This window comes from Camelus ferus, chromosome 8, assembly GCF_009834535.1.
Source record: "Camelus ferus isolate YT-003-E chromosome 8, BCGSAC_Cfer_1.0, whole genome shotgun sequence".
Taxonomy (NCBI): Eukaryota; Metazoa; Chordata; class Mammalia; order Artiodactyla; family Camelidae; genus Camelus; species Camelus ferus.
Genome location: NC_045703.1, coordinates 4,632,688 through 4,655,315, shown reverse-complemented (window position 1 = coordinate 4,655,315; position 22,628 = coordinate 4,632,688). Strand labels below are relative to the sequence as shown.

The 22,628-nt window shown below is 36.2% G+C and overlaps 1 long non-coding RNA gene across 1 annotated transcript in view; it reads right to left on the bottom strand.

Annotated features, from left to right (window-relative positions):
- The window catches only part of LOC106729933, a 102,695-nt gene that overhangs the window by 31,594 nt on the left and 48,473 nt on the right, over positions 1-22,628 (bottom strand). The window contains exon 3 of the long non-coding RNA XR_001366357.2: positions 4,697-4,763. This is a non-coding gene — a long non-coding RNA (uncharacterized LOC106729933). The remainder of the gene's footprint in view (positions 1-4,696; positions 4,764-22,628) is intronic.

Here is a 22,628-nt window from a genome sequence, read left to right as displayed (position 1 = left end):
AAATACCTAAGGGTGAAATGTTTGGGTAGTTTATTATTTTCTAGGCCTGCTGTAGTAAAGTGCCACAAACTGGGTGGCTTGAACAACAGAATGTATTGTCTCACAGTTCCGGGGTCTAGAAGTCTGAGATCAATGTATCAACAGGATTGGTTCCTTCTGAGGCTTATGGGTGAGAATCTGTTCTGTTTCTCTCCCAGCTTCTGGTGGATTGTTGACAATCTTTAGTTTGTGGAAGCATCACCCTGATATCTGCCTTCATCTTCACAAGATATTCTCCCTATGTGTGTTTTTGTGTCCAAAACTCCATATTTCATAAGGACGTCAGTCATACAGGATTAGGGTCTACCTTACTCCAGTATGATCTCATCCTCATTTAATTAATTACATCTGCAATGACTGTATTTCCAGAATGTGACAGTTCTATACAATGATGATTGTTCACAGGGACATCAAGAACAATCAGAATCTTCTCTTTTGTTCTCTCAGTTTCTCAACATCATGTGATATCTTGCCTTATTTTTGAAAAATGATTTTCATAAGTTATTAAAGACATATTTTCCCAAAAGTTTCTTTTGGCCTTTGGTGTTTTCTTGTGCCCTTCTACAGGCTTCAATACAGCCCATTTAAGAAGATAATTATGCCTTTATATGGGCCTCAACCCAGGATGGTGAAGTGATGGACAGAAAGATGACAACAGATACAGATAAGTGATACAATGTTTCTTTAATATCTATACCAAGATAGGGGCATTGGATTTTTACAGCTCTGAAATTTCCCTATGAAATCATTTAACTGTTATTGATACCACTCATTCAAAATTGGTCAGGCATGTGACGTTTGTATCCATTCTTGGCCCTTTCTTATTGTTCTAGGATCTCTAATTATGAGTCTAGCAATTCACCAGGGTTGTGACTTGTAAAAAAAAAAAAAATGTAGATATTCAAGTAAAATTTTGAGGCAAGGTATAAGAGATATTAACTAATTTATTTGATGTCTGAGAATGTCTTTATGTCACCCCCACACTTCATTGACACTCTGTATATTAATAGAATTTTCTGTTCTTTTGGATCTCACTGATTAATTAGATTTGCCCTTTATATTGTCTCTTATTATCTTCGTATGTTCCACCTTATTCTATCTCCTGAAATATTCCTTGGACTTTATCTTTGATTTCCTCTTTTATTCTATTTTTTAAAAATTGAGCAGCCATGTTTTCAGTTTCTAAGAATTCCTTCATGTTCTCTCTTTTAATCATTGTATTTTATTTTTGTTTTGTGGATGCAACTTCCTCTTGTGTTCCATCTGAGGCAGAGTGTTAGGTTAAAGAGAGAAATGGAGAACGGAAGGATCTTAATCTCCATTTTCCAATTATGAGGAAGGCTAGTTCAGGATAAAAGCAGGTGCCTTCCCTGTTTAGACAGTGGGAGAGCTGAAGTTTCACTCCATGGAGACTCATAATTTTAATAGGAAACATGGAAGTTTTCCTGAATTCTTTCATGCATAGTGGGAAAACAGAAAAGGCTGCTGCTGATGTCGGCTAGAAAGCCAAGTAGTTTCCTTTCTAGGCACAAAGTGACTTTGAAGTTACTTGCTGAAGGGCAAACAGCTCAGGCTAGAAATCAAAAAGTAGTCATTCATTGTGCTCCTGCCAAAAATACATAACCTGAATATAACCATGTGGAAACATCAGACAAACCCAAATTGAGAGGCATTTTATGAAATAAGTGCTCTATACTTTTCAAATATCAATGTCACAAAAGACAAAGAAAGATTGAGGAATTGTTCCATATTAAAGGAGACTCAAAAGACTTAACAAGTAAGTGGGATATGTGATCCTGAACCAGAATTTATTTTGTTTTTGTTATAAAGACATTTGTGGGACATTTGATGAAATTTTAATAAAGTTATTACATTAAATAATGGTATTACATCAATCTTATTTTGATAATTATATTATGGTTATTTAAGAGATTATCCTTCATCTTAGGAAATGCACGCTGAACTGTTTTGGGGAAATGGGAGTAATGTATGCAATGTATTATAAAATAGTACAAAAATTACTTATATCCCTTCTCCCTAATATATACATAGAGGAAATGACAAAGCAAATATGGTAAAATTTTGACATATAGGGAAATTGAGTGTTGATATGTGAGAATTTTTGCAACTTTTTGTAAGTCTGAAATTATTTCAAAATAAAAAGTCAAAAGGGAACAGAATCAAAATTCAAAATGACTGCAAAGATCAGATCAGTAGAGAGGACCTCAACACTTGACTGAGCTAAAAGAGAACGGACCATGAGTTCCCCAGCCACCAATTCCGAGGGAAGTATGTGAGTGAGAATGACTTAGTGGATTAGAGCCACCATAACCTGAGTCCAGGAGAAACCCAGAGACAGCAGAAGATCCCAGAAGGTAGTAAGGGTGCACCTCCCCTCATGCTCTGTAAAATCCTCAGATACCATCTTGGAGACTATGAAGGAGAAAGGGTGAAACTGGAACAGATGTAGCATGAACTTGAAAGTGATACTTTTAAACTAAAAAGAGGTTATTAACATGATAAAATGTAAGTTTTCATTACTCAATGAAGATTTTTCCCTTCTCAGTAAGTGGGAGATACTTCAAGAATAACATCTCACTTACAGAAGATAGTCACAATTTCTCTGTACATGAGAGTATAGTTTAAAATGTGTTATCCCTTTACACAAATTGGATCTTTTAAAACATTTGCTTCCATTTTCTGAATTACAGTTCATCTAGAGTCAATTTCTTCGTTGGTTTACTTGGCCTTTCCAGTTCATGTTACCCATGTTCCTTGAATGCCTGGTAATTTTGGTTGATCATTCATTCATACAGATGCATGAGTTTGCTCTTTTAGCTATCTGATGTGGGTCTTGTCTGATGGTGTGACAACTGTTGGGAGGTCATATTGTGAGCTTTGTGACTATGAATGGGCCATGCTGAGAGACGGACTTTGCTTTCAAGTGAGTGAGCTGGCCATCAATTTGCAAAGTATTCCAAGTGCTTAAATGAGAAGAGATTTACTCTGGGCACCAACACAGAACCAAAGTCCTTAGCCTTCCCCATATGAGTGGAACAAATTTTTTAGAGAGCAGCCTATCCTTTGATTGTTTAAACATTTGGTTTTTATTTGTTTGTTTCATAAAGGTAACATCAGGCTGCTTTCTGTTTTATATACTGATGTAAGGGAGAGGGGGACGATTTAATTTACAAACTGCATTAATCTCTCTTTCCATCTCCACCTTTTAAACCAATCCTTCATATTATTTGGCAATATTGATCTGGGGCTGCCTCTTCTTTCCTGTTACAGTACACAGTCTGAAATGAGGCTTTTTCCCACCCTGTTTTTCTTTCTTATCAACACTTTTTTAATGACTATGTCCAGAAATGTATTTCCCTCATGTACTGATAGTTCCTTTCTGTTACTTTTATTTTTCATTTTGCTACTATCTTATCAATGGTCTGGAAACTTGATCCAGAAATAAACCTTTTAAATATGCTCATGTTAACATTAATCACATTTTGTAAAACATTTAAAATCAACTTTACTTAAAGATATATATATATATATAAAAATATATATATATATATATTTTTTTTGGCCTTTAAAGAGTCTACTTCAAGTATCCCCTATAGCTCTTAACTATACTGTAAGTAGTGTAGGGGAAGAAAAAAAACATTTTCCCTCTACCCTTCCAGGTTATTGTCTGAGACCTTCTGTTAATCTAACAGACAGATTAACAAGAGAAAAATAAACAGAAGTTAGTTTGTATGTATTCCTCATGCATATATGGGAGATTCTCAGGGAAACATAACTCTCTGAGATGGCCCAAGCCACCACCTTAAATATTACCTTCAGCTAGAGACCAAAAAAAAAATATTGGAAGTAGGAAGGTCAATTATGACAGATTACCAGGAAAATTGTAGCAAACACAGGTAAGATTTGTTAGATTTAAGTCCTGTCTTCTCCATTGATAACAGTTTCTGGTCATCTAATCATCTTTCTCTTCCTGGCACAGAGAGGGAGATCCCTTTCCTTACAAATGAGGATTCCCTTAATAAATATATTTCCCTTACAAAAAGGACCTTCTATAGTGTTTTCAGAGCTTCTCCCATGCTTGCAGTTTCTCAAAAATAACCAGATGAAAATAATCCTTATACTGAAGAGACAAATTCTGGGGGGCATATTCTGATTCCTTTTAGTAGGATCACTATACATAAAGCCAGGTTTGCCACAAAAGCCCCATTTATACCTGTTGTCTTTGCCTAATTACAAGTTGACTCTCTTTCACTCTCACAGTGTCCTAGCTTGGATGAAAAATTATATGGTCATCTCACTATAAGGAATTTATATTTTCCTCATCTCCCAAATTACTCAACAAATTCATGATAACTCCTGTTGATATCACTCACTTTATCAAGGATAAAAAGCATCCTTACCACTTTTGATGGTCTTTAAATCTTTGTGGTCCTTCCTGCCCAGATACATATGTCCTGGCCTCTACTCTGCATCAGACAGTGTTTTAGATGTTAGAAATACAGAGATGAACAGACTTTATTCTCTGTTACATTTCAAAGGAGATATAAATGTAAAAAATAAATGATCAAAGTTCTTCAGAATAGTAGAAGGAAATGCATATTTCCTTGTGGAAATTGAAAGGCAGAGTCTAACTTACCTTGTCAGGTAAGGCAACTGGCTCTGGAGTCATAGTCTGAATTTGCACGATGTTTCAACAGATGGAACTACAAAGAGGAGAAGGTAAAGCATTAAAAACAGAACAGTTATTTATATTATCTAATCAGCAAATATTTGTTAAATGAGTGCTATGGTGCCAAGCACAGCTCTAGGCTCGAGGGATATGGCAGTGAACAAACATATGGAAACTTCTTCTTTTGTAGAATTCACATTCTAGAGAAAACGGTAAGAATGAATAATAAGTAGAACGTATGTTTGCTAGTAATCAGTGCCAAGGAGAAAACATAAATCATATGATAAGGAGAGTGTCTGGGAAGAGTTGCAATTATAGATGAGCTGGCTAAGAAAGGACTCACCAAGAGGCAAAATTTGAACAAAGACTTGAAGGAGGTGAATGAGTAACGCAGGTATTCGGGGGAAGAGCATTTCAGTCTGAGGGAAGAATATGTACAGAAGTCTTGAAGAGACAATGTTACTCATGGTTTTGAAGAAAACAAGCAGAATCATCAAGGGGAATAAAGTCACAGAGGTAATTGTGTCTTATATGACACAGAGCTTTTCAAAGACTGAAATTTACTCTGGGGAAGATAGAGGGTTTAGAGCAGAAAAATGATATGCTCTGACTTAAGACCAATGAGGATAACTCTTGCTGTTGTATTGAAATTAGACAGAAGGAGGAATGAGAAGGTAGGGAGTTGGTGGGTAGAAAATAATGATGGCAGCAGGAATACCAATTAGCAGGGCTTTACAATAATGCAGGAGAGAGAGAATGGTGGTGTGGCCCAGGAAGGTTAAAGTGAAAATGTTTAGACAAGATTAGGATCCGGCTGTATTTTAAATGTAAAGTGTTAGAGAAAGAAAGGCATTAAGGACAACTCTAAAGTTTTGACCTGAGCAAATAGAATAACAGAGTTCTCACTGACTGAGCTGGGAAAATCAAAGAGAGGAATAGGATGTTTTTGGAAGGGAGATCACATGTTAGGACCTCCTTCTAAGATATTTTAAATTTGAGGTACCCATTTGACATTGAGGAGTTGCAAAATAAATCAGTCTGAAGTTGAAAGGAGACTTTTGGGCTGGAGAAAAAATTTGAGAAAGCAATATTTAGATGGTATTTAACAACATGTATTTGGATGAGATCACCAAGAGAGTGAATGGAAGTAACAAAGAGAATAAAGCCAAAGACAAACCCTTCAGTACTCCAAAGTTCAGAGATTAGGGAAAATGGGGATAAATGAAAAAAGAAAAAAAAAAGTTGGAGTAGCTTAAGATGTAAGATCAAAACTAGATGGATGATTTTGGATTCTTGGCAGCTTTATTAGAGTTTCCAGAGAAACAGAACCAATGGGAAATATCACTATTTATATTGATATCTATATCCATATCTAAATCTTTATCTATCTATGAATTTTCTCACACAATTGTGGAGGCCAGCAAATCCAAAATCTGCAGGGTGGGACAGCAGGCTGGAGACCCAGAGAACAGCAGCTTGAATCCAAGGTGGTTTAGATGCAGAACTCCCTTTTCTTAAGGGAACTTTTGTCTTTTTTCTCTAAGGCCTTTAACTGATTGGATGAGGCCCACCCATATTGTAGAGGGTAATCTGCTTTATTCCAAATCTATTGATTTAAATGCTAATTTCATCTAAAAATATCTCTTTACAGAGGCATTCAAACTGGATCTGACCAAATATCTAGGTGCCATAGCCTAGCCAAATTAACACATAAAATTAACCATCACAGAAACTAACTAAAAAGAGAGTTTCAAAGATGAGACCATGCTGCAACAGATAAAATAAATGAGAACTTGATCATAAACTGACCATTGGAATTAGCAAAACAATGCCACTAATGATCACATGTGGTTTGGACGGTGGTGGCTGACTGGAGTACATTCAAAGGAGAATGAGAGGAGAGATATTGGATGCAGTAAGAATAAATGGTTCTTTGAAGAAGTTTTGCTTTAACGATGGGGAGATGATAAATGGCATGGTAGCTTATCTGTGTGACAGAGTCAAGGGAAGCTTTCATTTTTTTCATAAGGGATAAATAATATGTTTGCTGGTAAGAATGAACTAGCAGAAAAGATGTAGGAGAGAAAAAGGAGAAATGCCACATTTTGAATAGTTGGAATGGGATAGATTTAGCTAGACATGGAAGGTTGAAATTAAACAGGCATGTAGACTGTTCACCAAATAGGCAGGAAGTTGAGGCTATGGGCATAGAGGTAAGTTGGTGTGATGGTACAGCAGAGGAGATTATCAAAATTCTCTTCTGATTATTTCTATTTTTCATGGCATAAGACAGGGCCAGCTTCAGGGCTGTATAACCCAAGCAACTGCACAGGGCCTGGTGCTCAGAAGGGCCCCACATGTTTTAAATCTCTGTTGTTGATGTAATGAAATTCTTAAAAATTTTATCTTTGAACTTTTGTAAAATCCAATGAGATGAAAGGGCAGGACTGTGAGTAGAGGAGAAACACAAAACATGTGTATTCTGTTCACATATAGCATTCGTAATGCCCTATGAACACAGAACTGCTGGGCCCCACCGTGCATGGGAGTTCAGCAAGACTCAAAGCAAGTACAATGTAAGTAAGTCTGTAAGTGGGTAAGCCTGGGACACTGACAGCCCAAGAAGCCACACTGTCGGTGTGTATAAGAACTTGTTTCCAACTCAGAAAAAAAGGCAACAGTGTTTCAAGAAACACAAAAGACTGAGGAACCTGTTACATCTTTTCTCATTCAAGTTACTTCCCTGTTGTAGCTGACTACTTACGCTGAAAATGATGACATAAAAGGGAAACACGGGGCAATCTATACTTCTTTTTCTTTCAGGCTTTTCTTACTCAGCAGTAAGCTGAGGTGGAGAGTTTAGATAGAATATGCACGCAGAAAGAAGTGAAAAAGAAACAATTCAGTTAGTTTGGTGTAACATTTTCTCTGTTCTGGTAAGAATAAAATACATATGCATATATGAACCACAAAATGTAAATGTTTAAATTTTGATGATTCTGCATGCGAGTTAAATATTCTTATATTTCCATGTAAAACTTACATTGCAAAATATAAAGATTAATGTTAAAATTTATGACAATAAATTAAACTTTTACTTTTTCTCAGGACAAGATTAAATACTAAGTGAAAAATGCCATGACACTGTGAGAGAAAGATCATGAAAGGGAAAATCTTTATACATTAGTACCTTTAGTGCCACTTTTTTCCTGCTTTTTAAATTAGAGACCTTGAATTTTTATTTTGTTACCTTGTATTTTGACTCTGAAATAGCAAGTACATCATCAGTGGAGAATGAGGATGAGAGAGGAGATTTTGGAAATGTAAGAAAAGAGAAGCTACAACACAGTGCTCTGGTTGAGTGGAATTGTGACTAGTAATAGCAAAATGAAATATGACTACTGGGCAGCATTAGGAAATCACTTGAGGTTAATGATCATAATTAGAAAGTGTCCAGTCAGCATGACTGTGTGTCTTTCTCCAGACATACTCATTTGCATGGAGGGCGAGGAGGTTGAGTGTACATGAAAGGATGAGAACTACTGTAATAATTGACTAGAAATTTAATCTAAGTAGGGCAGGAAGTGAGAACTTAAGGGATTAACAGATATTGAGAAGTCATAAAATAAGATATGTTTTTACTTTTGTAAGCTTGTTAGAATTGGAGACTAGAGGGAGTGAGCCAGAAAGAGAGGAAGTGGGACATTTTGGATGGGTGGCAGTCATTGGTCATAAGCACTAGGCTATAACCATGAGAAGGTGTGACTGTGGTAGAGTGGAAGAGATCAAGGTGCTGAGAGATCTGAATATTAGAAAGATCTTCACAGATAGAGAAATCTCAGAGTTATGATAGCCATGCTGTTGCACTGAAGGACAGTGAACCCAGCCCTAACATCAAAGAAGGAAGAATCGTGACCCTAAGGAATGGTAGTTGACTGGGAGAGGTGGTGATAGAATAGTGACAAAAGATTCAGAGATTTAGGGGAAAAGAGGAAAAAAGATCTCCCTTCAGTGGGGGAGGGGTGGGAGTTGAGGCCAGAGAAGGTAATGCGCAGAGTGTGAAAGAAGCAAAGGTCTAAGGGATGTGCGTTACTGCGGTAGACTAGGGTTTCTATAGCAATGACGTGAAAGGGAATCAAGGATTAAAGAGCATAATGTAATCATTCCTGATGGTCTCAAGAAGAAATACTGGGGACAAAGCTGTGTTAGGGGACTGAAGAGTTCTGGAGTGCCCCTTGAACCCTGCTTATGGAGAATTCAAGTCCTACAGAGAAGTCTCATTGCTAGAGACTGGACACTCGTGACTTCTCTAATGACAGTCTATGGACCATATATGAATTTAAGAAGACCTGTCCAGTGAGAGAAATGATAAGCAGTTTTTAAAACAAGCATAAATTGCATGGGAGTAAAGAAGGGTGAAATTTTAAAAGTGGGCCATTTTAAAGGAATTTGAATTTCAGCCTACATATAAAGAGTACTTTTTGATGGACTCAGCCTGGGGTGATAGAAAGAGATTGAGGTAAGAAAAGATTGATATTCAATTCTGCAATTAACTGGTGGCATGACCTTCGGCAAGACACTTGTATACTTTTTACATTTCAATAAAGGAAAAGTAATACATATAAATAATATTTATTTTATACTAATGTAGCCTGGAAGAGACCTTATCGGATCTATTCTATAATAGTAACTCTTGAAGGTGACAATTCCAGATCAGACCAGAAAGGAAGAGAGCCTGGTCTCAGAGCAAAAGGAGAAAGACCAATGAGGTGAGGGATGTTTAAGTGTTAAATCCCATTAAATTAAACTAATTATGGCCAATTGGATCTGTAGTTTCCTAAACAGTAGGAGACAAAGGCAAATTCAAAGACTCCTGGGGTTATGGTTTAGTAGAATCAAAGAGGAGATCAATGTAAAGATACTGATTATAGTGTATATTTTGTACATCTTAGATGGGAAGAATCATATATCCGGGTAATGGGATCCATGAGGGAAATGGATATATTTGAGAGGACACTGGTCTACAATGAAGATAGAAATTTGCGAATCAGAATTTCAGGCAATTGGATGGATGCAGAGGTTTGAATGTAATTAGCAGGTTGTTGATTAAGTGAAAATATTATAAAAGTTCTGTAGAAGTGAATGCTGGTGAGCAAGGAGGCAAAGGTGTTAAACCCTTAGACCGATCACCAGCCTTGTGTAGGAAGGATGAGGGATGGCTGGGAGGAAGCCTGGTAATCAGCTCCAACGCCAAAAAGGATTAGGCTACAGAAGCCTAAATTTTGCTTGTTATTGTCTCCATCATTTCTTATGCATGGGCCATCATGCAAAATAGAGGGGGGGGGTGGGGAGAGAGCGAGCCTCTAAAAATGTTTAGAGATCTCATTAATTTTCAGATACTTCAGAAAGAGACTGCTGTCAAGTGACTCTAAGATATGTTCAAGATCTTAGCCCAACACCTCCCTAGCTCTTCAACAAATGCTTGAATTCATTTGTAGTGTGTGTCCTCCAAGCTGTTGCCCTGCTTGCCTTTCATGTGATCATGTAATGTAGGGAAAAGAGCTCAGATTTTGTTGTTGGAATTAAACCCTGGTTCTACTATGCAACCTTGGATAAGGTTTGTTATTCCATGTGTAAGATGGAATAAGTAGCTTATAGGTCTGCTAGGATGGTGTGTCATTATATAAGTAAAAGATCCCCACAGCCATGTGGATGCACCCACACACGAATATATATACATTCATAATCCACCTGCAAACTACACATGCTATTATACAGTCAACCTTGAGAATGTTCTTTCTTACAGTAAATAGTAATTGTCAATCTACTGGTCTTAATTTTACCCCTTGGTACAATCAGGACAAATCGTGTCCTTCTTGTCTAAGTGGGAGGCAGATGAAGAAAACTGCAGGAAAAGGGAACCAAAGACTGTCTTGACATCAAAGGTGCTGAAGCAAGGATTTGGGGCATTTAATATGTGTGAAAGTATGATAACTGGATCTCAGACTTAAGTCAAGTGCATTTGAAAGCCTTCCCAACTGTGAAAGTTTCTCTAAGTAGTTCTCTCAATAGGTTCACCTCAGGAAATTAACACACCCCAGGACCAACTGAAGTTCTCATCAATTAAGCTAATAGACACAGCAGGCTTAACCTATTTCCCAATGGTGAATATAAAGTATTTGTTCAACAAACAAAGGCCTCTTAAATCTTTTGAAAGCCTACCCTAGTCAACTGATGGAAGACTCAAAATTAATATGTGTATATATATACACATACATATATATATAGATAGAGAGAGAGATAAGCTTTAATAACACCAAACTTATCCTCCAGTTAGTCAGGCCTTGTGTTGAGGTGGAGGAATTTATTATATTCAACTAAACTTATGATTTTATGTTTAAAATTTTTAAACATGAAGATTTCCATACTTTCTTTAAGGAAGCCAATGTTCTATTGAAATTCTTTACAGTCTTTTAAAAATGTGCTTTAATATTTTCATTACAACCAAAAAGTAATTTGAAATGATATTATTTTCAGTTTTGTGTTCAAATTGGAAAGTAATTATTAAGTTTTAAATGGAATCCTCTTAATTCCATTACACATTTTTCCCCAAGCCTAAGATTCTGCTGACACTGAATTAAGAAAAATAAAATAAAATGAAACAAAGAATATAAAAGTTCTTTGTAAAATTTAAATTATTTTTAAAGTAGATAATATTACTATAATCTTAGAAACCACTCTGATGACTTTCCTTTGGTCTCCTGTTGAAGTTTATATACTCATTCAACCTATAATATGAACATTTTCCCCATTTCTCTATTTTGCTAGTATATTGTCTGCTTGACCTTGAAAAACTTATCTAATCTCCCTGTGCCTCAGTCTCCTTACTAGTAAAATGGACCAAATTAAGAGGATCGTTGTGAAATTTAAAATGAGAATACACAGTAAAAGTCTTTGTGTATTGCTAGTATAAATGGACACTCAATAAATGTGAGCTATCACAGGCAGAGAAAAGGAAAAAGAAAAGGAAGGCAGAGGCATTCTAGGTGGAGGAAATGTCCTAAGTCAAAAACACAGAAGAAGAGTTTAGCCTGATGAACGGCAGGAGCTGTCAGACCGGAGTCTTGACATTGCAGGGAGTGATGACAGGTGATGGTTCATGCGGATTTTGTAAAGCCAGACTGAAAGTCTGGGTTTTCAGTTTTATTCAGTGCACAGTAAAGAGCTTTTATTTATTCTTCTTGTTTTAATTTTAATAGTAGTAAGTGAAATGATCGAACAAATTTTTTCATGAAGATTTAAACGAAGCAATGAGTAGATTTGTTGAAAAGAAGACAACAGGCCCCAAATGGAGTCCCTTATGCTAAGCCCCTGTCACAAAATCAAGACCTAACTTAATTACAATTCCAACTCTCCCAGAAATGAATCTTAAACCAGTCAGTCAGGAATTGCCTAATCAGCACTAGTTAGGTCATCTGCCTGCTAGACTCCTGCCATCCTCTAAAGGAGAGTAACCTTGCCAATAATCAACTTGCTTTTTTGTCTGGCATAACTTTTTTTGTCCCTGCTCCTGTCTGCCTTGTCTTTCATTTTGTACAGCTCCTCAGAGCTCCTTTCTATATGTTAGAGTGGATGCTGCCCAATTCATGAACCGTTGAATAAAGCCAATAATATCTTAAAATTTTACTCAATTAAATTTACTTGGGGGTTATTTTTATCTATGTGTGTTAGTATTTCTGGATGCCTGGCTTCTCCAGAACCAAATCTGCCATATGTTAAGCAAAAAGAAAATCCAGGGATTCATCACTGTACTATTCCAAAATTACAAGATCCCTAGACTGTCTGCCTTCTTCTCTGCATCTTTCAGTATCTTCCTAAATTTGTATTATATATAATGTCAAAGGATTTCAAGTGTACTTAGTGGGAAGAATAGGGAAGAATACATCTACTCTAACTTTACAAAAGTGGAAACTTCTTTATTAGCTTTCTAAACTCATTTTTACATTTGGACATATGATAATCCCCACTCAAAATATTTTTTATACTTGTCTTATTTTTATTGCAAAAGATCTGAGTTTATAGTTGTTCTCATAAAAGCAGCACATTTTATGGTACATTTCAACCATATCATTTCAGATAATGTTAGAAAATCATTATTAGGTGCTTAGAACATTTCATAATCTATGTTTATTACAGAGAGTCCAATTGAGATTAATTAAATAATAAATTTAGATTTTTCTGATTCCAGGACTGCCTTATAAAAAAGACAGTAAATTTATCTCCAGAAGGCATCAAATTGATAGTTTTAAGGAGAATATAGATGAAAATCTGGAAATAATACAACTAGAAAGATTTGTTTTGTCTTTATCTTCAACTGTTTTTAAAAAAAGTCAATTGGGTTATCAAAGAGTAGATTATATTCAAGTATCTTCTAAATATATGTTTTTATTGTATACATAGCAATTTAACCTGGCCAATTTTTCATGAATTCTCCTCTGATAATTAGTTTTATGCAGTCTTGCTGGGAGGTATACTTTCCTTTCTCAGCACTCCTGGGAATATCTGGAATATGGTGCAAGCACTATTATGATAATACAGCATTAAGAAATTGAATTATTGACACAAAATTGTAAACTGACTATACTTCAGTACATAAATACACACACACACACACACACACACACACACACACACACACATTTAAAAAAAGAAATTGAATTACCTACATCCAGGTTACCTATTCATATTAAAAATTCAATGTGTAGAGTGCATATAAACAGTGAGGATTCCTGGGTAACAGTCTGTAAACGCACTTATATCATCTGCCATCACTGACATTTGTTCTTTTTTCTGGACTGGCAGGAGAGACTTGGTGGGCATTTGACTTTTATCAACTCTCAGCTTTACCCAATGTCTATATGTGTGCAGAGTCTAGAGAGAGGGAAAAACCATCTTAGCTCTACCTCTGGTCCAACAGCTATTTCTCCTCTTTGATAGCTCTTACTCGTGTTTTCATCATTTGAGCTGTGAATGAAGCAGCCCACCCCAACCCTCACCTTCCTGGAAGCTAGTGGTCACTCTCCAATGGAGCCACACGCACAATATCAAATTTCTCCAGGCCCTTGGCAGGGAAGGGCATGTTTTTAACATTACTGGATGCTGCCATTGGCTTTCTTCTGGGATAACCAAAAAAATCATTTCCTCTCCTGTTGTATCTTTGCCAAATCTTTAGTTCTTCAAAGACCTCTTTGCCCACTCTGTGCTCAATATTTTCATAGCCATTTTTATCACTGTATTCAATAATATTTTATATTTTATATTATGTATTTTATACATGAATGAACAAAAAAATACTGTAAAGCACTTTGCCTAATGGTTGGCAGATAAAAAAGTGCTTTGTAAAGTTTAGATATCATTATAATTGTTCTAATATTTTATGATAATGATTAATAGAAATGTTTTATATTAATTAAAGAAATAATTACATCTTATTAACTATAAGTAAAAGCTACATTTTAATAAAGTAGATATTAATTATCAGTGGAAGAAAAAATGCATTTAAACACCAAGACTCCATATTAAATTATATTTACAGTCAACAAGGTTTTAAGTGGAGTGTTTATTTCTAAAATTTTTTTGTAATTATCTTCTTGCTCTCATTAATAAATATTTATGCATAATATTAAAATATGCAAGTACAGATATTAGATCAGTTGGACTTTTGTAAGTCTTATTCCCTCTCCATCTCCTCCACTGCTTACTGAAAGAAGATCAAATCTGATTCATTCATCTCTCCAGGGCTGGGTAGATGTGCAGAGTTCACCCAACACAAATTGATTTTTCCCCCAAACCAGTGAACCACTAGCATAGGAGCTGAACTGTGTTCTCTTTGCCTAAGAAGATGTGGAAATAGTGTGACACACTAACCACTCTCCTCAGGGATGAGAAGTCACTAAAAGTGATTAGAGAGTCTTTAGTAAAGGAACTGAATACCTGGAACAAAACTGAAGTTTTGGGCTCCAGTTATACTATAAAAAAACCATTTTTCCCTTCATTGTGATTAATGAGAGACAATATCATCATAGAAGAAGTATCATTCATAAACTCTCTAAGTTACCAGCAAAAAAAATCATTGATTTGTTAAGCATTGTAACACACTTGACTTACCAGAAAATACTTTGTTCTGTAAGAACAATATAATATAATAAACACAGATTCCATAAACTTTGCTTAACCATGGATTTCTGTTTCTCTTGCCTGTGCTCAAGACTTTGAAACTGCACTTGTTTATCTTTTTTATTCAGCATGTTCATAAATACCCTATGTACAACCATTTCTCGAAGTTTTACTTTAGATAAAATTATGACATTATAATAGTATCTAAAGAAAAACCCCAAACTAAGTTAAAAGTGTGAGAAGAGTGTTATAATGTTAGAATTATTCAAAGTCCATAATTATATTATGTTTTTCATTGATTTCATTTCTTCCATCATATCTTCCCTTGTCTGCCTTCTTCTCACAAGATTTCACATATATCTTCATTGTTTTGACAGACACAACACAATCAAATCTCAGATGTTCTCAAATCAGGTGTTTTCTCCATTAGTTAACCAATAAGAAAGTGAACTATGTCTTGTACTATATTAAGTACTGACAGTATAAAAGAAGTTAAGATGCTAGAATCCTGATTTCAAATAGCTCCCAAACTTATTAGGGTAAGTAAAACATATAGAAGTGCAAGCATTTCCAGGACAGCGTGTAGTGAAATACCAGACGCTAGGATGTTGTGTGAATTCTGTGAATGTTCACTAGGAGTAGACGTCTGAGTGATGTGTAAACCTACGTCACAGCTCCTGTGGATCTCCTTTGTGGTGCTACACCCCTGGTGTCTTCATAATTCACCCCATCCCTCTTCTGGGTCTGTCATCTGTGCTGTCTCCCCAACCCCAGGCCCCCATCACATCTTGCTGAGGATGAAGAAACACAAGGAAGAACAGCAGGAGACCTTCCAGGTCAGGGCATTTGTTTGGACTGCTGCCTACTGAAAACACGTCCCACGTCCAAGGTGTGCCAGGTATCGTGCTAAGTGTGTTACTAACATTATCTCATTTAATCCCAACCACCACCATATGAGGTAGGGTGTATTATTATGCCCTTTAATAGATGAGGGAACTGACACTGAGAGAATTTTCACAATTTGCTTCAAGTCACACAGTGTAGATCTGAGACAGTCTGACACTGGGTCGGTATCTTCATAGAGAGAATCCCACTCAGAACATGGGGAGAAACAGAAACCGAGGGGTTGGTTGAATAGATTAATATACCACAGGATTGGGCACTAAGGGAACTGAGAGAAAAGTCTAGGGGTCTGCTTTGCAAATTTCTCAATATGCCAAAACCAGGTGTATTTGAGGTTCCAATCTCTGACACAGAAAGTCATTTTATGGATGGAGGTTGTTTCCTCCAGAAAATGGTAAGCATATTGTCACAAGTGATTGAAATTTAAGGTTACAAATTGTGGATTGCTGACCACTGGCATCTATTAATACAAACCAGAAAACAAAACCAAGAAACCTATCTTTCTTCTCGACAATTTTGCTTGCCTTTCCTTTTTACTTCCTTTTACCCACAAGCTAGTTCTTTGCTATGGGTTGTGGCTAGCAAATCAATACAGATCTATATTTTAGGGTTCTGAGAACATTACTTTTAATGGAAAAAATAATATTGCAGACTGAAGTCAGTGCCTTGAGTTTAAACTGCTATAATGGCTTGGCAATGCTTGTGATTTCTAAATTGTATTGATGTAGCATTGGAATTTGGATATCTTATTGGCTTTATTAACCATATGGATCTTTGCAAATGTGGGAGGCATAAACATTTTGGTGGTGCAGCACAGCTCTGGAAGTGCATAAGGAGCTCCACCTGTTTGGGTGACAGATGAGCCAGGCTGCTGCTGTAGATTAAACCCATCTGGCTGGTGCTAGGTAGAATACGAAATCAGGGAGGAAGGGCTCTTTTCTGAGTTAAATTTTTCTGGGGAAAAATTAAGGGAGAAATTTCAAATTGAAAACTTAAACTATTCTGTGGGAACAAGAAACTATGGGCAGAAGGCTGTCACTGATACCTGTTAGAGAACACTGCTGCTATATTTGGCATAATGACATTTTCAAGCTATGATGTTAACTGAAACATCCTGGAAAATCTTGTTTTGCAACCTAATTGGATAACTGAAAATTTCGAAGTGAAATTTAGGTGGCTTTTTTATTTTACACTTAAGGCAAACTTTGAAAAACAGTATTCTTTCCTGAACTATTTTTAAAAACTCTTAGCAGTAAAATCAAAGAGTATGAAATCCCAAATTCATTAGCCTAAGAAAGAACCATCAGTGGCAAGGATTGGAGAAGCTGTCGGGGCTTCTCTGATAATCTGTGATCACGTCCTCCAAAGGGGACCCTCACACACTTGGGTGTTTATGGGCTTTGGTTTTAATTCTCCAGGGTTAGTAAAAGATTCATGGAAAAATTAGAGATATGGTATTATTAAGGGGAAATTCAAGGCTCCTCTCTGCTCCCTGTTTTTGCCACACAGCCCCAGCTTCATCCTCTGGAAAGAGGGTTTTAATCTAAGCTTTGCAGGTTTATGATATTATAATGGGCATCTATCTTCAAAGGGATCATATTTCAGAAGTGTTGAAGGTCAGGGTGGCGTTTTATTTTTATTGAAGTATAACTTGACATGTATTAGCTTCAGATATGCAATATAATAATCTGTTTATGTTGCAAAATGATCATAATAACTCTAGTTAATATCCATCAACATATACACTTACAGAACTGTTTTTTCTTGTGATAAGAACTTTTTAAAAAAAAAAAAGAACTTTTAAGATTTGCTATCAGGAATTTTCTAGTTTGCAATACAGCATTGTTAACTATAGCTGCCATGCTTTGCATTACATCCCCATGACCAATGATTTATTTTATAACTGGAAATCTGTGCTTTTTGAACCCCATCACCCATTTTGCCCAACCCTGGAAACAACCGATCTGTTCTCTGTATCTGCGAGCTTGGTTTTTCCTTTATGTCATTCTTTAAATGCTCTCTTCTCCCACATACCTAAGGGAGACCTTTCAGAAGACACTTGAAAGAAGTCTAAGCCAGAGAACCTAGGCCAGCTCCACCATAGGCATTAGAGCAAACTTACTTCTTCATGCTTTGTAAGTGGGTACATACGATTCGGCCTTATTTAGAATTAGAGTTTGAAACTGGGCTCGGGATTGGGGGAGGGTGTGAGCTGAACAGATCTTTCAGCCTGCTTTGGTTTCAGCCCATTTGGACTTTCCTGGTTTAGGGATAATCTTCATTGTCTCAGTTTAGCCCATCAGAGAGTCACAGGATCCAAGGTGGAAGTCTACTCACTGTAAAATGGTAATTTTTCTTTTTCTGGGCATACCTTTCTCTCAGGAACCTATGGGGATGAATGACAAATCCTGGGTTATTTTTAGGTCTTGGTTCTAATGTCAATTTAAACTGACCTTAATATGTTCTGCCCTGATGTTCCTGGATTCGATGCTGACAGCTGCCGCAGCTTTACAAATTACACAGCTGAAATACTGGTTTTGTCTACCCTAGTTGGTCTTATCCTGTAATCTCTAATTCAGTCCAAGTCCCAGTTTGTTAGAATTAATCTGGTGAAATAAAATAGGTAAAGCAGATTCTCAGGGCTTTTGCCCCTGGACATCTGTAGTTTTTAAATGGTCCTTTGATTTAAGGCTTGATTTGAGGATTTTTAAGCCAAGTAGTTATTTGACAGAGTAAAGGAACTTAACTGTGTTAAACTACCCACATGACTCCAACTGATCTTATAAAAATATAATGACTGCAGTATGTATGCACATCAAATATCCATTACCTCAAACTCTTTCAACGTGGTTTGAAGCTAGAGTCCCACAAAGAACCAGGCTTCATTTGCTTTTAGTCAATAAATAGGATTTGGATTCTGTAGCAGATCTGGATTTTTCTCCTCTCTGCCTATAAGAGAGTTTCTACCTCCACACATATTTACAATTACCAAGAGAGTGCTCTTTTGTCCAAGGGGCATCGATAATGTAAAACTTTCAAGATGACTTAATGTAGCCAATAAAAGTTTTGTTATCCAACCAATATTTACAATTGCAGAAGCCAATTGCCTGCTTTATGGAGAGGACATTTCATATATATATCATATTATTTTCACTGATTGCCAAAAAATCAATTTGAGCTTTCTGTTGAATTAAAGTATATATTTTATAATGCCTAAAATAGGCAATTACTCTACTATTTCTGAAGAAATTTCAGTATTTACAGAGGGGAAAAATGATGTTTTAATATCCCCTACCAATCTATATCAATATACTTTAAGAGTTTACTTTTTAAAAAAAAACATATGTACATTTAATGATTAAAAGTGTTGACTTCTAATGAGTAGAAATTTATGATCATTAAGGTCAATATGATAGAATCAGATACATTGGACTTTGGAGTTGAATCTCAGCTCTACCACTCCCTAACTATGGGGAATTTGGCAAATCATTTTACCTCTCAGAATTTTATTTCCTTCACCTGTGAAAAAGGATGGATGCTATAAATCTTAATGCACAGAGATGCTGGAACAACTAAATTGGAACATCTGGTACTGAAATAACAATAGTAAATAGTAGTTTATTCCCTGTCTCTTACATAATTTTGTTATTTTATGTTTAATATTTAATGATACTAACACTTATCATGTCATTATGTTCAGCACCAACAACAGTGTTAATCTGTTGGTATCAAAAATATTATCATTTTCTTTGTGTAACTGGTAAATGTGAGAACTTAAGGCAGTAAGTGTAATTGTTAAGAGTATGGACCCTGAAGCTAGATTTCCCTGGTTTGAATCTTGGCTGGCCCCCACGCTGGCCCCCCCAGCACATACAAGCTGTGTGACTTTGAACAAGTTACTTAGCTTCTACGTGCTCTGGTTCCCTTTTCTGTAAGACTAGGACAATGGAAGTACCAGTTTCTCTAAAATATTGTATATAAAACTTTTAGAACCATTACTGCTATAAAGTAGGACCAGTATAAGTTATAACTAATACTCTTAGAAGATTGTCTACAACCATACAGATAATAATTGGAAGAAGAGGATTTCTGCCCAGGATTTCTGGTTTTAAGTTATTTTTTTCCCCTGACTCCACAGTCCCCTTGGAATTTTATGTAAAGTGAAGTAAGGACTTAATAATACTGATACATAATTACATAAAGCAGTAGCTCTTCTTTTTCTTACCAGAGTTGGTTAATGATAAAGCTATGCGGAGTCCAAGTCAGAGGCCCCAGTCAAGATCATTGATTCTCATAAATCTGTTGCCTCTAGAGTCACTGACATTGACTGAATGTCCATGAGCCTCTGTCTTGAGTCATTTGTTAGAATGCTGCTGTGGACCCAGGATCGCTGACTCCATAAATCTCTGGCTGGAACCCACTCTATTGGCATCCTAGGTCCCCAAAGGGCCCTTATCGAGTGTGAAAGCAAATGCAGTCAATAGAGGAATAAATACATTATTAATAGTGCATCTATTTGGCCGGGAATGAAGTCAAGAAGGATTGTCACAAGTCATAAATATAAAGGGTTCGTTCTTTTTTTTAAGTTGCATTTCTACTTTTATTCTACAACCAGTTTTGCCAAAAAGTCCACAGAGTGGATAGCAAGATATGAAATTTATAAACAAAGGTAAACATAGTTGAAAATAAAAAATAGTTTAAAATTTGATTAAAGTCTCAGATTTGTTTTCCTGTGGAAAATAAAGCCTTTGTTTATGGGGTAAAAAGGAAAGTGTTTTCCCCACCTTTTGAAAATACTTTGTTCATTGTTCATTTAAAATCACATTTCCCAAGGACAGTAGAGAGAATTTCTTCTTTAAAGGTTTTTAGAACATTGCTGATTCTTCCCGGATATTTTTCAAACTCAATCAATGAATGTACAAAGTACAACCCTCCAATGTCAAATACTTTGAATAATGGCAGGAAATAACTTGTCAGAGTGAAAAAACTTTTATCCATCACCTAGCCCAGGAAAAGCAGAAAGTGATATTCCCAAAAACTATATTGAAACAGACTAGAAAAAGAAAAAGGTCACTCTCCTCCAGGAACCAAGTAGCACTTGAGGCCAACCCAGACTGGGTTCCACAAGCTTCCCAACCATATCAGAATTGTGCTATGAGAGATGGAAAAATTATCAAAGCAAGTGTGCTTTACATATGGAAATATCTCACAGTGGGAAAAAAAATCACTGAGGAGAATTTAGGATTGTTTGACAGATCCCTGGGGAAAAAAAAAATAAGCCAGCCAAATGCATCTTAAATTTTCTTTGAGGAAGATTTAGTTTTTTCTTATTTAATTATTTCCCAAATATGATTTTCATCCAAATGAAGGAGTTATAGAATGTATGGCTTTCTAGGGTCTAAGATTCAGAGATTTTAAACAGACATAGCAGCTCTTTCGTCCCATCCTTTACAGCATTTCTGCAAGGTAGTGATTCAGCTTCTACTTGAAACTGTGAAAATAATAGCTGCCATCTATTAAGTGTTCACTGTGCTGGTCACTGTGCTAAGCACTTCACAATTACCCCTCTTCATCTTCATAATAACCCTGTGAAGAAGACATTATTATCATTTTTTAGACAACTGAGGTTTAGAACACTTACTAACTTGCTCAAGGTCAAAGAACTAATAAGTGTCACAAGGTATGAACTCAGTTCTCTTTGCTTTCAAAGAATATGCACTCAATACCTATTCTATGCTGCTTGAGTTTTGAGGATGAACAGCTTTGGTTCTTAGAAAAGTTTTCCTCATACCGAGCAGAAATATGCATTACTATAAATATCAGAGTAAATTTAGAACATCTCAACTGTCCTCCAAATAAGGTAATACAACAATCACATTTCCTTTCACTCTTTTTTTTTTAATAGGGTAAATAGCCCAGACACAAATCTAAACTCTGTCTTGAAGGGAAAAAAAAAAAGATCAGAGACATGAGGATGCAGAGCAAACTTCATGGAATTGTTCTATCTCATCAATCTACCATGTTATCTAGATTTTTCCAACACATGGGATTTAAGATACCTCCAGAAATCCCCTGTGAAATCATAAGCTATTTGGGACCAGTAAGATAATTGCACATCATCGTGGATTAGTTTATACATTAGTTGTTTCCCTACAGAGATCAGGACAAGGGAGGTGATACAGGCTGGGTATGTTCTGATGGATCGACACAGGAGTAGGCTTTGGAAACAGGATACCCTCAGGTGTAGACTAAGTATAAAGTGTATAATTGCTTGATGGGACCCTCAACCAACCTCTCATCAAATTTCCTTCCAAGAGCTATAATAACACAAATTCTTCTATTAGTACTTTATTTCTGTGGGTTTAACATTTACTCTTCTATCAGGACTTTCTACTGAAATACAAATATCTTTAACACTCAATGTGAATTATTTTAAGATTCCATCTTTTCCCTATTAGTAGGCACTGGGAAGGAAAGAAAGGAATTGACTAGATCAGTGGTTCTTCAACTTTAGCGTGCATCCAGGTCATCAGGAGGATGAGCCACACTCCCAGAGTTCCTGGTCCAGCCAGATTCCAGTGGGGCCTAAAACTTTGCATTTCTTTCTTTCTTTTTTTAATTAATTCTTTTTTTGGAGTTTTTTGTTTGTTTGTTTACAATTTCACATTTTTATTTATTTTTTATTTTGGGGGGGGGATTAGGTTTTTATTTATTTATTTTAACGGAGGTACTGGGGATTGAACCCAGGGCCTTGTACATGCTAGGAATGCACTCTACCACAGAGCTATACCTCCCCCTCCACCTAAAAATGTGCATTTCT